This window comes from Macadamia integrifolia, unplaced genomic scaffold, assembly GCF_013358625.1.
Source record: "Macadamia integrifolia cultivar HAES 741 unplaced genomic scaffold, SCU_Mint_v3 scaffold424, whole genome shotgun sequence".
Taxonomy (NCBI): Eukaryota; Viridiplantae; Streptophyta; class Magnoliopsida; order Proteales; family Proteaceae; genus Macadamia; species Macadamia integrifolia.
Genome location: NW_024870275.1, coordinates 1 through 16,508, shown reverse-complemented (window position 1 = coordinate 16,508; position 16,508 = coordinate 1).

Genomic DNA, 16,508 nt, shown 5'->3' with positions numbered 1-16,508 from the left:
CCCCCCTGTGTCACTTTATTATGCCGAAAGAGATGCATGTCACCCAGTCCTTCTTGGAAGTAATCCATGGCACCCTGCTTCGTCTCTAGCCACTCTCATAGATTGGGTGGCTACCCCCTAGACTGTGTGGCAGTAGCCCCTGGTGGAAGTCTTATCGTGGTAATAGCTATAGGTATGTCGGTAAGTTCTAGATCGGGGTTGGTCTGGTCCGGTTTAAGTTTGGATTTTGGTTCAAATTTAAGTTTTTGTTTAAATTTATTGTTTTTTTTAAGTTTTAAGGTTTAGTTTAGTTTTGGATTTGGGTTTAGGGTTTGGGTTTTTGTTTGGATTAGCGTTTTAGCTAGGGTTTAGTTCAAGGTTTAGAGTTTTTGGTTTAGGTTGGTTTGGTTTGGTTTAGGGTTTAGGGTTTGGTCTGGTTTGGGTTGGTTTGATTTGGTTCGATTTGGTTCAGGGTTTAAGGTTTGGTCTGGTATGGGTTGGTTTAATCTGGTTCAGGGTTTAGGGTTTGATTCAGGGTCTAGGGTTTGGTCTAGTTTGGGTTGGTTTGGTTTGGTTTAGGGTTAAGGGTTTAGGGTCTGGTCTGGTTTGGGTTGGTTTAGTTTGGTTCAAGGTTTAGGGTTTAGGGTTTGGTTTGGTTTGGGTTGGTTTTGTTTGGGTTGGTTTGGTTTGGTTCAGGGTTTAGGGTTTGGTTTGGTTTAACTGGTTCAAAGTTCCGGTAGGTATTACGGGACACCTGGGTATCCATTTTTTCCATACAAGGTATTGATGGGACCATATTTTCAAGCACTTTCCAATGATATGGGAATCAAGCACATGCTAGGCTTGATTATCCTATTCTGGCAAAAAGTCTTAGTGACCACTTTCAGTCACCTTCCCCGCATCATTTAAATTTTGACCAATCACAATTTCTGGGATAGTCTGGATTTATGCCAAAAATTTGACTTCTTTCTGAAAGAGAGAAAATATGTCTCCTCATTGCCCATAATTCATCATTGTCGAGGGGGGAAAAATTTGGTGTCTACGCCTTCGGAGAGATCGTCATATGATTCAAAGTGTTCTTCGAATCTTAGAAGTGTTCTTCGGGCCTTTGAAGTTCTTCAATCATCTGCTTTTTTTGAGTGAGCATTCTGTGTAGGAGAAACTTCGTCGTAGTCTCCCCCCCTTTTTGAAGTTCTTTAAGTCTTTGAAGCGATCTTCATAGATTCAAAGTGTTCTTCGAATCTTTGAAGTATTCTTTCGGCCTTTAAAGTTCCTCAATCCGTTGAATTAGCACATTCCTAGCGGAAGCTCTGCCAGAGTGCCACCTCATCCTAGCCCTCCTATAGCCTATTCTTAGGAGAAGCTCTGCTGGAGTGCCACCTCAGCCTAGCCCTCCATTAACCCATTCCTAGCAGAAGCTCTGTTGGAGTGCCACCTTAGCCTAGCCCTCCTATAGCCGATCCCCAACGAAATCTCTTTAGGGGTGCCTCCTCAGCCAAAATCCAAAAGTAGCCCATCCAAGCGGAAGCTCTACTGAATTGACATCTCAGCCTAAGTCCAAAAATAACCGTTCCTAGTCAGAACTCTATCCAAATATTACCACTATCAGCATCTCTCGAAAAAGGAAGTTGGAGGTCAAGACCATCTTCCCCTAAACTGGGAGAATCCACAAGAAAATTTGTGCCAGCACTAATCGGGGGTCCACCCCTCTTGACCCAAAATAGGGATCAAGCTAAGGTATAAATTTCCACACAAATTAGCACAATGTAGGCTTTATATTGACATTGTTTTAGTGTACGTAATTATTTAAATTCAGTCAATGTATATATGTGTGATAACTTAGCCATGCATGTGGAATATGAATAATTGTGGAAAATGTTCATTCTTAAGCATCTAGTAGAAAGGCCGGTTGAACCGGGTAGATTGGGTACCTAACACCTTCCCAACTCTACAACTTGACATGTACACTAAATCTCTGGACCAGACCAACTTTTGGGCCCTTTTCTCAGGAATTGGACCTACTCCTAGGTCCTAGGCCTATAATCTTAGGTGGCAACTCCAAACCCCTTTTGTATGATCCCAATCCCCCGTATTGGACCATCATCAAATACCCATCTCAATGACAAACTTTACACTCCTGCAAAATAGGCCTCCATATATCTCCAAGCAGTGGTATAGCGGTGCGAGCCCTGTGGTTAAGCACACACGACACACCCCTCCCTAAGAAAGAGAAAGAGAGGAGAGAGGGCAAAATGCATAAAAGTCTCTTCTTTCTCCCCACGAAGGAGAAGAGAGGTCTTTTTTCGGCCGCTACTCTCATAGCTACACACGAAGATAAGCAACTGGTCACGGGAGTGGTGGAACCATGAGTGATTGCATTCAAAAGTGTAATGCAAGAATGTCATTATTTGATCTCAGAATGTCATAAAGTGCACGGACCTCCCCGAGGGTTCTAGCACAATTACAACCATCCTCGCCATTTAACATTACACCACACCCTTGTACAGGAAGTGACTACCATTTGCTCTCAGAGTACTCTCCATGACATGCACTGACCTCCCCATAGGTGCGGCAAGACAGGGAGTCCCTCGCCAAATGATTTCACTTCGAGCATGAAGCATGATGCGGTTAGCGAATATAATTTCAAACATGGGGTTAGCCAAATATGTTTTCGAACAAATATGGTGAAAAATGTTCTTGCATTTAGAGATAGCATCTAGTGTCGGAGCTTGACATGTCCCCAGTGGAGTCACCACTATGAGGGTAGCGGCCAGAAAAAGGACCTCTTTTCCCCTTTTATGGGGGAAAAAAAGAAGACTTTATGCATTCGGCCCCCTCTCCTCTCTTTCTCTTTCTTAAGGAGGGGTTGTCCTGTGTGCTTACCCACGAGCCCCGCACCATCGTACCACCGCTTGGAGATACGTTGGGGCCTATTTCGTAGGAGTATAAAGGTCGTCAATGAGACGGGTATTTGATGATGGTCCAATACGCGGGATCCGGATCATACAAAAGGGGTTTGGAGTCGCCACCTAGGATTATCGGCCTAGGACCCAAGGGTGGGCCCGATTCCTAAGAAAAGGTCCTGAAAGTTGGTCTGGTCTAGAGATGTAGGGTACGTGTTAGGTTGTAGAGTTGGGAAGGTGTGAGGCACCCAATCTACTTGGTTCAACCAGTCTTCCTACTAGATGCTTGAGAACAAACATTTTTCACAATTATTCCTATTTTGCATGTATTTCTAAGTTATCACACATATATACATCAACTGAATTTAATTAATTATGTACATTAAGAAAAGGTCAATAAAAAGTCTACAATATACTAATTCAGGTGAGAAATTATACCTGAGCCTGACCCCTGTTTCGGGTCAAGAGTGGTGGACCTCTGATTAGTGCTGGTATAAACTTTCTTATGGATTCTCCCAACTCAGGGGAAGATGGTCTTGACCTCCATCTTCCTTTTTTGAGAGATGCTGACTGTGGTAATATTCGGATAGAGTTCTGGCTAGGAATGGTTACTTTTGGATTTGAAGTTTGACAGAGCTTCGGCTAGGGAAAGTTACTTCTGAGTTTTGGTTGAGGTGGCACTCCGATAGAGTTCTACTAGGGATGAGATACTTTTAGATTTTTTCTGAGGTGGCACTCTGACAGAGCTTTTGCTAGGGATGAGCTACTTCCAGTTTTTGGCTAAGGTGGTATTTCGACAGAGCTTCTGCTGGGATAGTCTATGGGAGGGCTAGGATGAGGTGGCACTTCGACAGAGCTTCCGCTAGGAATAGGCTATGGGAGGGCTAGGATGAGGCCTGAAGAAATTTGAATGATTGAAGAACTTCAAAGGCCCGAAGAACACTTAGAATCTATGAAGGTCACTTTGAAGACTTGAAGAACCTCAAAAGGGGGGGGGGAAACGAAGGTAAAGTTTCTCCTATGAAAAATGCTCACTCACAAAATTTCAAATGATTGAAGAACTTCAAAGGCCTAAAGAACACTTCGAAGATTCAAAGAACAATTCAAATCTTATAATGATTGCTTCGAAGACTTGAAGAACTTTAAAGGGGGAGGGGAGGAGAGGGGGCAGAGGTTCTCTACAATGGATGCTCACTAGGAGGCTTGAGTATGAAAAACCAAAGGGAGGGAGTGTTTATAGATTTTTTGGGCGAATGGGGATTTCCTTGGCCAATTGGATAAGAAGGCAGATTTTCTTGGCCAATAGGATAAGAAAGCAGATTTTCTTGGCCAATGGGGTAAAAAAGTATATTTTTGGGCCAATGGTGTGAATGATGAATTTCTTTGACCAATAGAGAAGAAAGATGCTTTTTTGGCCAAGAGTGAAAAAGATGCTTTTTTTTGCCAATAGAAGGTTACGGTGTAGGGTATGCTAGCGGGGTAGTGCAGAGTACACAAGAAGGTGAAGAGGGAATCTCATCACAAATTCGATCATCAGAGTAAGGATGTCGATCACCGATGGGAAGCATGGGGCTGCATGCAAGATAGGTGGGGGCACATGTATGATAGGTGGGGGCACATGTATGATAGGCAAGGGTGCCTGTATACATGTAGGGGTGCACGGTGACAAGCTAGGGCTCACGATGATAGGCGGGGGAGTGCGATGGCAGGCAGGGGCGCATGATGGCAGGCAGAGGCATGCAATAGTAGGCAGGGACACTCAATGGTAGGAGGGGACACACAATGGCATGCGGGGGCACGCGAGGCTGGTGCACGCGATGCATGTGAGGCTAGGGATGTTGCACGTAGGGCGTGCAAGGCTGGGGCTGGTGCACACGGGGCGCGTGAGGCTAGTGCACATGAGGTGCTAAAGGCTGGTGCAAGCTAGGTGCACGAGGCTGGGGCTGGAGCATACGGGGCATGTAAGGCTAGTGCCTGTGGGGCACACAAGGCTGTGGACTGGTTGCTTGCATGGGCGGGGTTTCGGTGCTCATGGCATAGTCTGGGTGCACACGGTGTATCTTCTAGGAATGATTGCGGGACATCTGGCTATCCGATTTTGATGCACCATATATCATTGGAATCATGATTCTGAGTACTATCCATCCGTATGGTCTCTTTGGAAAGGATTCCTTCATATATGAGAAGTCATAGTTAGACCCTTCTTTCCCTCGCATGGGGATTTCTGGGATTTTTGGGTGAGTATGGAATGTTTTGGGTTGGGTCACCTATGTTAGTGGCTGTACTTGGAACTCGATCCATTCAAACTTAATCAACGTGAGGGATGATTGACTTTATTTTGGGATTATTTAATTATTATAGAACTACTCGTATGTGTAGGATTTTCATATGATTATTTAAATTGCTTAAATGATGATGATGTTCTATAACATGTTATATTGTGATGGAAATGATATGAAATGTATGTTATGAGACAGAATCCGGTGTGGCCGAGGTGATTCCAATACTGTGATTGTCATATGTTTGTTGCATTCATGCATTAATTATGTGCATTAGATTAGATATAGTCACAGAATACACATTGTGGCCGATGGTTTTCCGGTATCATGGACTCCGGGACTGCGTTTGGAAATAGATACGCTTCGTGGCTGATGGGAATCCCTATGTTGCGTAGTCCATACTCAATTGATTTGTATTCTATAATAGATATATAGTAGTGGGTTACACCTCGTGGCCAATGGTATCCAAGTATCGTGTACCCTATGCTTGGAAATGGACCTGCTTTGTGGCCGATGGTGATCCTGATGTCGCGTGGTCCATACTAACTATATCATTATGAAAGGCATGTAGGATATTGCAGTTAGGTGACATTCCCCTTGCCAATAGGGGGTAACGTGTTGGATAACCCAATGGTGGTATGTTCGATGAACCTTTCTGGAATGCCACACCCACGGTACGATGTGATTGTTGTTGGAGGCAGGAATTAGTCTTGCGTGGGCGATGGTGATCCTAGTGTTGTGACTACTAAGAGGGGGTTATCAAGGGTTTGTTGGGTGAACGATGGACGCATTTCAGGATTGGCATGCTCCTAATCATAGCTAGAGCTTGTATCACTGTGTAGTCGATGTGCGATTTCGAGATAAGGATACAGCCTAATGTGCCATAGTAGCATTACCCGACTTATTTGTATTGTTAGGTGGTTTAATAATCAAATGGATTGCATCATTCGCATCATGGACTTTATGTTTAATTTCTATATTCATGCCATCATGGAATATTATATATGTGAACGCTTGTGCTTGGTTGTGCATGAACCCCACCCCTCACTGAGCAAATTAGAAGCTCAACCCACTTATATGCCCCTTTTTAGATGATGATGCTACAGTAGTGCCGCTTGGTGGTGACTCGACCTTAGAGGGGCCTGACTATAGTATAAGTAACTGGTGGATGCTAGAAGCCGAAAAGCATGATCAGGATTGTGCTTGTGACTATTATGCATATGTGGCACCATGAGATGTATGATGTATTTTTTATATTCTAATGCCAACCTGGTGATTTTATATTTTGGGCTTATTATGTATAACTCTCGAATTTTGTAATGGAATAACTTGGTTATGTTTACATAATATCACTAGATGTTCCCCATTCTAATTATGATTCCGCTATTATACTCTAATTCCACTGCAATTGGTTTGGTTCGTGTTGTGAGATTGTTTATGTTAAGATACTGCTATCAAAGATCCTAGTAGGTTTGTAAGATGGGTACACGTTGTACTCACACCACTGGTATTCCTAATGGTAAGTTGGGTTTACTAGAATTGGGGTGTGACAAACTGAGCATGAGGGTGAAGATGAGATAACAGCTGCATCACCTGTATCACATCTCGTACCACCTGTGATGACCACTCAGGATGTGGTTTCCATTATCGGTAATGTGATGCAAGAAGTCCAACAACAACAAAGGGACATGATGACTAAGATAGTCACAGCTTTCTGTGCGAGGGAGCCAGCTATGTATAACACCCTGTTGTGAGGCCTACACCATCTGCTCCTACTCCTACACTACCTATTGCACCAGGACTTTCCACTACTGCACAACTAGCTAATGGTCAGTCATCTCAGACAATACCAGTACTAGTGACACCACCTGAGCAGCATACATCAGACACACAACCAGTTGCATCAGTGTGGGTAGATAACTCCAAGTTAATGGAGAAATTTCAGAAGTACTGGCCTCCTTATTTTAGTGGAGTAACTCAAGATCTATTGGCACTAGCTAAATGAATAGAGGGTATCGAGAAAGCATTTACAATGTTGGGGTGCATAGATGAACAAAAGATTTTATGTGCCAGTTATCAATTTTAGGATGAAGCACATGCTTGGTGGAAGACCACAGGGCCTATATTATTGACCACTCATCCCAACCCAACTTGGGCCCATTTTGTGGAAGTTTTCTTTGGAAACTACTTCCTTGAAAGTGTCAGAGATAGGAAGATGCAGAATTTATGGCTTTGACACAAGGGCCAAAATCTATCCTCGAGTGTCAATGATAGTTTGAGTCTCTGTATTACTTTGCACCCTAGAACACATGAAGACTGACAGAGCCAAGGCCAAAAATTTTGAAAAGTGGTTACGACGGGGGATTGGTGCATTATTAGTGGTACACCGGTTGCAGACTTATGCAGATGTGGTTGAAATGGCTAAGTCTATAGAAGAGAAGCAAAGAGGAAATTATCAAGCTCAATTAGTAGGGAGAGAAAAAACCATCTATTGCCAGAGGTTACACTAGAGTAGTTGAAGTACCTGGTACTACTCTAGTTGCACCACAAATTAATAGACCAGAGTTAGCCAAGCATCACAACTTCCTAGGCCCGTAGTACCAGAACCTTAGCAAATGGGTCATAGAAGAAGTGCTGCTTTACATGTAAACAACCTGGACATAAGGCTAGATTATGTTTACAGATGAAGCAATGCTATATATGTGAACAATTTGGGCATATAGCCAGATTGTGTCCATGGAGGAAGTCGGCAGACTCATATGTGAAACTTTCAACATCAACCACTAGTCCACCAGTTCAGATGCAACTAGGTATTAGAATGTGAGAAGGCGCATTTGCAAATGATGGCAAAAGAGGCCAAGGCTACATCTGAGGTAGTCACAGGTACACTATTTACATTGATGAAATCCTCATATGCATTGTTGTACCTGATATATCTAAGTCATTTAATAACCTCATGTGCACTATTGAAACCTGATACCTTCCATTTGTTGTATCTACATTCCCTACTGTCAAGATGCATCAAAGTTAAAGAATCTGGCAGACAAGTTTATAGTCGGTATCCTACTAGTGGGGATATGGGTTATTGTGTTCCATCCACACACTTGGATGGGACTTGATAACTCAATTGAGCAAGTTGGATATGAAGGAGATGTTAGGCAAGGGTTGTGAAGCATACCTGGACTTCATAATGGCCTAAATATGAAAGCTACACCATGTGTGTAAAATTTTGGGAATAAATATAGAGTGGTGTCAGTATCATGATATATTAATTCTAAATGACACTGTATAAATAATATCCTACAATAATTTCAGACACGATCCCTTACTTCATCGGCTGTCCCTGAGTCGTGAAAAAGGGCAAGGATTAGTTCATATGTAGTTACCGTTAATTAGTAGTGGTATTCACGACGACCTTGGCCGTAATTACCAAAAAGGACAGATGAAGAAGTAAGATGATTCTCTTTGTAAAAAAAGTGAGAATGATAACAGATCCAAGTGAGTAGACCTGAGATCAAGTTGTATGGGTGATTAAAAAAAAAATGTGAGGAAACATTATGGACCATTGAGGATCTAGATTATATGGTCATTAAATATATATCTGAGTATGTAAAGAAAATATATGAAAGTTAAAGTATGATATCTAGAATTGTGAGGATTTAAATTTTAAACTATAGTGGATTGTAGATAATAGGGCATTGGTGGAATAATAAGAATACTTAGCATGCTTGAATGTAGTGTGAGGTCAAATAGTGTGAATAGAGGAATGGAAGTTTGATTTCACAAGAAAAATAAATAATATGCTAAGTATGTGTATATGTGTGGTGAAACAAAGTCAAAAGCCCAAAAATTTTAAAGCCAAGTAAATGATGGGATATTACCTTGGGTATTTGGTGGAAACTATAAAATAAAGATAAAGAGAAAAGAGAAATATATTTTTGTATGATTAATAATTTGACTTGGGGGAAATAATAAGGAAACAAAATCCATAGGTATGGTTCTCATAGAGTGAAGAGAGTGAAACTATGGATCAACTAATATAGATCAGTGTGAAATTCTATGACTTTATGTACCTTGGTCGGATACAATGGAGAAATAGAAATAATAATTGTATGTGTGATGATATAATAGGATAGACATTGGAAAGTGAGAAGAAGAAACATATGTGGATTTCACAATTCTTGAGGAATTAAGGACATGAATGGATAAGGGACCAGTATGGCCAATGCAAGTGTTAATGTGTGTTGCTGAAATTAGTAGTACTACTAAGACATATGGCCATGTTAACAACACTGAATAAAATTTGATTTTGCAACTTAGTGGACGAGAGTGATGTTAAAGTGAATGGGATTGATCTTTGATGATGAACAACCCTACAAATTTCAAGGACAAAATTTTTGTAAGGAGGGGGGAAATTGTAACACCTTAAATGGGAAAACAGCTAACCCCAGTGTTAGGATCTAGCTGGCACAGGAAGTGGACTACCCTGTGATGGATTCACTTGTCTGGTAATAAGAGAGGAAATTTGACAGATCCACTGGCAAGGTTAGGGGTATTAAATGGTTAGAAGATGGGTGAGAAGAGTCCTACATTGAGTAGAATCACAAGTCCAAGAGGTAGGACAACAAATGAGTTAAAATGGGCAAACTGGTGTTTGAGATTTAAAAGTAACTGCAAGCATACGGATCAGTGTAGCTAATGGGTTGAACACAAGGAGAGCAATCACTTTACTTATCATCTTTTAGTAACGTGAAAGTGTAGCAATTAATTGTGGTGATCTACTTCTAACTACCGCCCTAAAACAAATGCTTCTAAAAACATCCTAAGCAACACAACTAGGGAATTTGGAATTAAAATTGCAATAAAAATTGAATGATATAACCATTCACATCTAACCCTAACCATTTTTCATCTAGGAATTTAAATACTCAAACCACGCAATTAAAAAGCAAATAACTGAAAGTAAAAGTGCTGAAATAAAAAGTGCTAAAAAGTAAATAAAAGTGCAAATAAAGGGGACAAAGCCAGAGAGAGGCACTTGTAAGTTTCTCTACTTAGCCCGAGGGATGCACCATAAATAATATGAGCTTCCCTACTTGACCAGAGAATTACTCTTACAATGGCTACTCTACTTAGCTTTAGAGGAAGGGAGGCAAAGTAAATGACTAAAAGTAAAGGCAATAAAAGGATGGTTCTATGGCTAGAGAGGGGAAAAGCCAACTCATAATCTAGCCATGAACCTTGGGGGAAAGGGAAAGAAATAATGTAAAACTGAAAATTTAAAACCTAATTTAAGAATGATGGGTAGCAAGAAGAGGGAATGAGTGGGGGGGTGAGAAAACTTATGTAGAAGCCTACTTACCTGAACTTCAATCCTTGAATTAAACTTGATCGATTTGAAATACTATCAGCCCTAAAAGCCAGATCTAGAATAAACCAAATCTGAAATTTCTAGGCCTGGGGAAAACAAATCTTGAAGAAAAACTTGTACTTGAACAGAGATGCTTCAAAGCTTGGGTCTTGTCATCTAGATCTAAGCTTTGAACTAGTAAATTAAAATTATAACATCTTGAACAACTTGAATTGCATGAATAATAAAAACTTGAATAGCATAAAGAAAGACTTGCATTAATAAAAAAAATTGCAAAAGTGCTTGCATAGAAAAAAAAAAAAAAAAAAAAAAAAAAAAAAAAAAAAAAAACTAAGAAGAATAACTAAAGAGAGAGAGAGCTCAACTAAAATAACTAACAGAAAACTAGAAAAAGAGAGAATGCCCTAGGAGAGAAGAATGATCTCCTCCCCTTGGAAGGTTTGTATTTATAGGGATAGGGGAGAGAGAGATAAAATAGGAAAGAGAGCAATTTTTTATTTCTTGCCTTTTTTCCCTATATTTTTTTCTTCTCTTTTGTGCCTAACCTCTTGGCCGGATTTGTGTGATGAGGTGGAAAATAAGAATTAGGAGAAAAAGGGAGAGAAAATAGGGGAGAAAAGGAAAGAAAAAGATTTGATTGGAGGGTAGGCGAGATAGGAAGATAAAATAGGAAAGATTTTTATTTTTCTCCTTTTTTCTTCCTATTTTTTCTCTTTCTCTTCAAACTTGCGCACAAACCCCCCCCCTTTTGATGATTTTTCGTGCTTTGCATTGACCAATCTCTAATTTAATGGGAAATCTCATCCATGCCCTTGGTGCTTTAAGTAGGTGGAAATAGGAGAGAGAAAATCTTCACAAAATCTCCTAAAGAGAGAATCGCCCAAAGTGGAGGAGAGAGAGTGTTCAATGCCCATATGGGTCCCTCCATCTTGTTGGCATCTAGAATATTCCCCTGGCCTGTATTTCTGTTCAGTTCTGGTCCATTATTCTTTTTCTGGCCCGAAAAGAATAATCATGAGTATGGGTGTCTAAACGAATGTGTACTTTTAATGCAACACGACCATCTTTCTCAGAATTTCATCCTCTTTGCAGCCATAAAAAGAAACAGGACCTCTTTATACGTAAAATTGGAGATATGGTACCTGATAATCCTTAAAGCCTTAAAAATACAAAACCTACAAAAAGAGAGTAAAACCTAAGGTAGCTCCATTCTAAATATTTAAAATGCATGTTTTTATACCCTAGATTTCACACATAAATGTTATCAACAGAATTCTCCCATAGTTAGACTTTGCTAGTCCTCAAGTAAAACAAAAAGAATAAAAAGTAAACAACAAAAAACCTAACTCACTTTTGTAGGAATCACGGTTGCACTTAGCATGTGCAGCAAGCCTTTAAACCACTAGGTCACCCCTAGAGGACGGGTTGTGTCTCATGGGTGTTTTTAGTGAATATACACCAAAAATTCAGAAAAACCAAATCCCAACCTTGGCTAAAGGTAAGGGACACAGTGGTCTGGAGCGAAGATAATTTCTCTTACACTTGATCTAGGGACCCCCACACTTGAATTTTTATTACCCCATATCAATTCCAGACACTAACATATTTCTTAATTCAGAACTCACCTTGTCTCTTCCAAAACATCCTTATCTTAAGGCAAGATCACTTGTGAAGTAATAGGAAACCAAGGACTAAGGCGTTGAAGTGTTTTCGACTAAACCTATTACAAAGGCATTGATGACATTTGCATATACTTTCCTGATGTGTGGTTTTCTTTCTCTTTTTTTTTTTTTTTTTTTTTTTTTTTTTTTATAATAAACTCTATCCTACTCCAATACTGTTGGCCTGAATGACATGGTGGAGCAAATACCAAACACCCAAGTTACTATGTAGCTTTGCTTTTTGCATATGCCCACATAGACAGTGATGCTAAAGTTCTTTCAGAAATTTCTTCCCAAAGAATTTCGATCAAGACATCACGCTTCCTGAGGCACAATGCCTTGTTTAGTTCCAAGAAAATCAACTCCTAATCTTTATTTTCACACCTCATTTAAAATTTTGTATTTTTCAACTCATCTCAATCTAAAAAAAAAAATTCTCAACTCCAAATCAAGAGTACAAGGAACCCATAGGCTTACATATGGTCCAACACCGAAAAAAAGGGTCTCATATTTTTCAGAAGAGAGTCCCATCTCAAGACACCGGCTTGTTTTGTTTTTCTCAATAGGGTTTTTATGGTTCAAGATGGGTACCTTAATCAATATTATTCCTTTCATACATCAAGCAACCGAATGGTATGATGATTAGCCAAAAACCAAAGTAAGACTTCATCCTTAGCAAGCTCAAAAACAAAAAGAAAAACAAACACAAACAAAGGGAAAAAAGCAAAAGAAAAAGAAACTAGTTTCCCTCCTCCACACTTAATTCATGCAATGTCCTCAATGCATGGAAAGAATTAAAAGCAAAGATAATGCAAGGGAGTCATACCTGGGTAAGAGTTAGTCATCTGTGTAAAGAGGTTCATGGAGATCCATGACCTCTTCTAGAGCAGAAGATGACAACTCAATGAGGGCTTCAACTATTGATCATTGACCTTAAAAATTGCACCTATGCTAGGGTTCAACATCTCAATAGCACCATGAGGAAAAATAGTTTGCACAACATAAGGACCATCCCAATAGGATCTCAACTTACTAGGAAAAATATGCAACCTAGAATTATAAAGCAAAACCTTATCACCAGGTGTGAAAGACTTCCTAAGGATGTGTCTATCATGAAAAGCCTTAGTCTTTTGCCTTATAAATCCTAGCATTGTCATAGGAATCATTGTGAAGCTTCTCCAACTCAGCTAGTTGGAGTCCACTATGAGTTCCAGCAGTAGGCAGATCAAAATTTAGCTTCTTTATAGCCCAAAAGGATCTATGCTCTAACTCAATTGAAAGATGGCATGCCTTCCCATACACAAGGTGGTAAGGAGATTGTCAAAGATTAGTCTTGAACACAGTTCAGTGAGACCACAAGGCGTCCACAAGTCTAAGAGACCAATCCTTACTATTAGGGTTGACAGTCTTTTTCAAAATTTGCTTAATCTGCCTATTAGATAACTCAACTTGGCCACTAGTTTGAGGATGATAGGGTATAGCCAACTAATGGGTGATCCCATATTTCTTCATGAGGACCCCAAATGATCTATTACAAAACTGCTTGCCCCTATCAAAAATATAATAAATGATCCTCTTATCCATCCACTTAAATTTTTTTTTTTTGATTAGCTTCCTTCATCACTGGGTTAGCTCTTCTCTGGGGTTCCGTTGAAGGATTGGGCCCCTCAATGAGGTGAATATGATGTTGAACAATAGAAGGGCTAATTCCTTTGATGTCAGCCATGGTCCATCCTATGGCTTCCTTATTTTCCTTTAGAAGCTCAATCAACTCCTTCTTCTGACTTGAAGTCAAATCAGAAGCAATGATGAGTGTGATCCTTGCCTAAGAAAGCATACTTAAGATTGGAGTGCAACTCCTTCAACTCAAGCTAAGGGGGTTTAACAATGGAAAGCTTAAACATTAAGGCAGATAAGGGTCCAATGGGCTCTATAGATAGTTGGAGACTCCAAGCCTTAGACATAATTCCCTCATCAAATTCACCCACTTGTTCATATTCAGAATCAAAATCAATATCAGAATAAGTTTTAATGGAATCTGAAATTTCTTGGAGCATATGAACTTCCTCCTCATGGGGATTTGGTTGCTTACCCAACCTAAAGATATTAAAATCCATAGAAATATTTCCAAAAGAAAGTTTCATGGTACCGTTCCTACAATTGATTATGGCATTATTGGTGGCAAGGAACGGTCTACCAAGAATGATTGGGATCTGGTCCCAAATGTTGGCAACTGGTTGGGTGTCTAAAACAATGAAATCAATAGGAAAAATAAATTCCCCACCTTAAGTTAGACATTCTCAACCATCCCTTTTGGAATCTTAACAGACCTATCTGTCAACTGAAGAGTAGTTCTGGTGGCTTTCAATTCTCCCAATCCTAGTTGCTTATACATATGGTAAGGCAAAAGATTCACACTTACATCAAGGTCAAGTAAGGCATGCTCAATGCAGGTGTTGCCTATGACATAAGCTATGGTCGGGCTCCCGGGATCCTTATACTTGGCTGCTATAGGCTGAGTTACTATGGAACTAATGTTACCTACCAAGAGCACATTTTTAGGCACACTCCTGATATGTTTGTGAGTACACAAATCTTTCAGGACCTTTATATGGCCAGGATCTGGGATATGGCATCCAAAAGAGGAATGTTCACTGCTACCTTTTTGAAGACTTTTAAAATCTTGTCTATAGAAGCAGTCTTCTTTTTGTTTACCAATCGATTAGCAAAAGGGACAGGGGGAACATAAGGACTATTAGGGTTTTGCTCTTTTTCAGAAGAATCATGTTTGGTTTCCTCAACCAAACCATCTTTAGTTGCTTTAGGTTCACTAGATGAACCTGGAATAAGAAGCACACTTATGTCCTTAATAAAAGGAGAGTTAACAGGAGTAATAGATGGGGAAGATTTAGGAACACTCTGTTAGTTTTCTCTATCACTCCTAAGGGAATAAACAACATAATGTTGGTTGGAGGGTCCTTGATGTTGTACCACATTCAGTGATGCATTAGTGGGTGCTTGTGAACTAACAGGCTGGTGCCTAGGGTTAGGCTCTGGTTGACTGGGCAATGTTCCTTTCTCCCTCTCACGGAAAATTGAGATAACTTGGGTGAGTTCTCTTGTAAAATTGTGATATCTTGTCATGAGGAGGTTCATATTCTTTTCCAAATTGCTCAATCTACTTGCCTCTTCAGTGTTGGTGAACCTAGGGGGCTGCTGATAAGATGATAAGAGAGGGGGGCCTAGGAAAACTAGCCTGAGGTCCTACATTTGGCCTAGAAAAAGTATTTTGGGAAAAAGGCTATTGTGCAAAGGGAGGGCTTTGGGGTTTAGGTTGACCTTGATTATAAAAATTAGAAGGCCTTACTTGGTTGCCCTGGTTCTAGGAGAAATTTGGGTGATTTCTCCACCCTGGATTGTAAGTGTTACTATATTTATTATTTTAATATAAGGCATTAACACTGTCATTGGAAGTGCCCCCAGAGGTGTTGGGGCATTTTTCTATAATATTTCTAGGGGACTGGCACCAAGCACACAACTTAATCATATTGATTGATGATGGCTCTCTAGGATCAATAGCCTCAATCATGGTTTTAAGTATCTCCGATACCGATACGATACCCTCCGATACGTATCTTAAATTTAGTCGGCCGATACGATACATTGAATTTTTTAAATCATTTCGTATCGATATATATCTTACAATACATACCGATATGCATTAATACACCACTAATACACATCGATACGATACGACATGCCTCGATACGACTCTATGAAAAATATAAAATTGAGGTAAAATATACTTTTCGGTATGTATTGGTACGTATCGGTGAGTATCGGTATATATCAGCACGTATCGATGAGTATCGATATATATGTATCGGTACGTATCGGTGAGTATCGATACGTATCGGCGCTACGGTCATATAATGGCCAATATGGGTAATTTTTCAGAAAAAAACGATTTTTTGAAGGGTTTTTGTTCCAAAGTTGCTGTCAGCCATATTTCTCTCTAACTAAAGTGGAAATCAAGGTTGGGAACAAGGATTTTACATTTATGGGACAACTACAGACCTTGAATTCTTAGTACGATACCCTCAATTTAGTGTTTATGCATAATACATGTTATCAATAGCTTTTTTTAACAAATTCTTTATGCAAAAGTGTTTAAAAAAATGTTTCCTATCCATTTATGTGTGTATCTTTAGCGTATCTTAGTGTATCTTCGATACGATACGATACCCTCGGATACGTATCTGAATTTTGACCGACCGATACGATGACCGATATCGATACTTTAATCCTTGGCCTC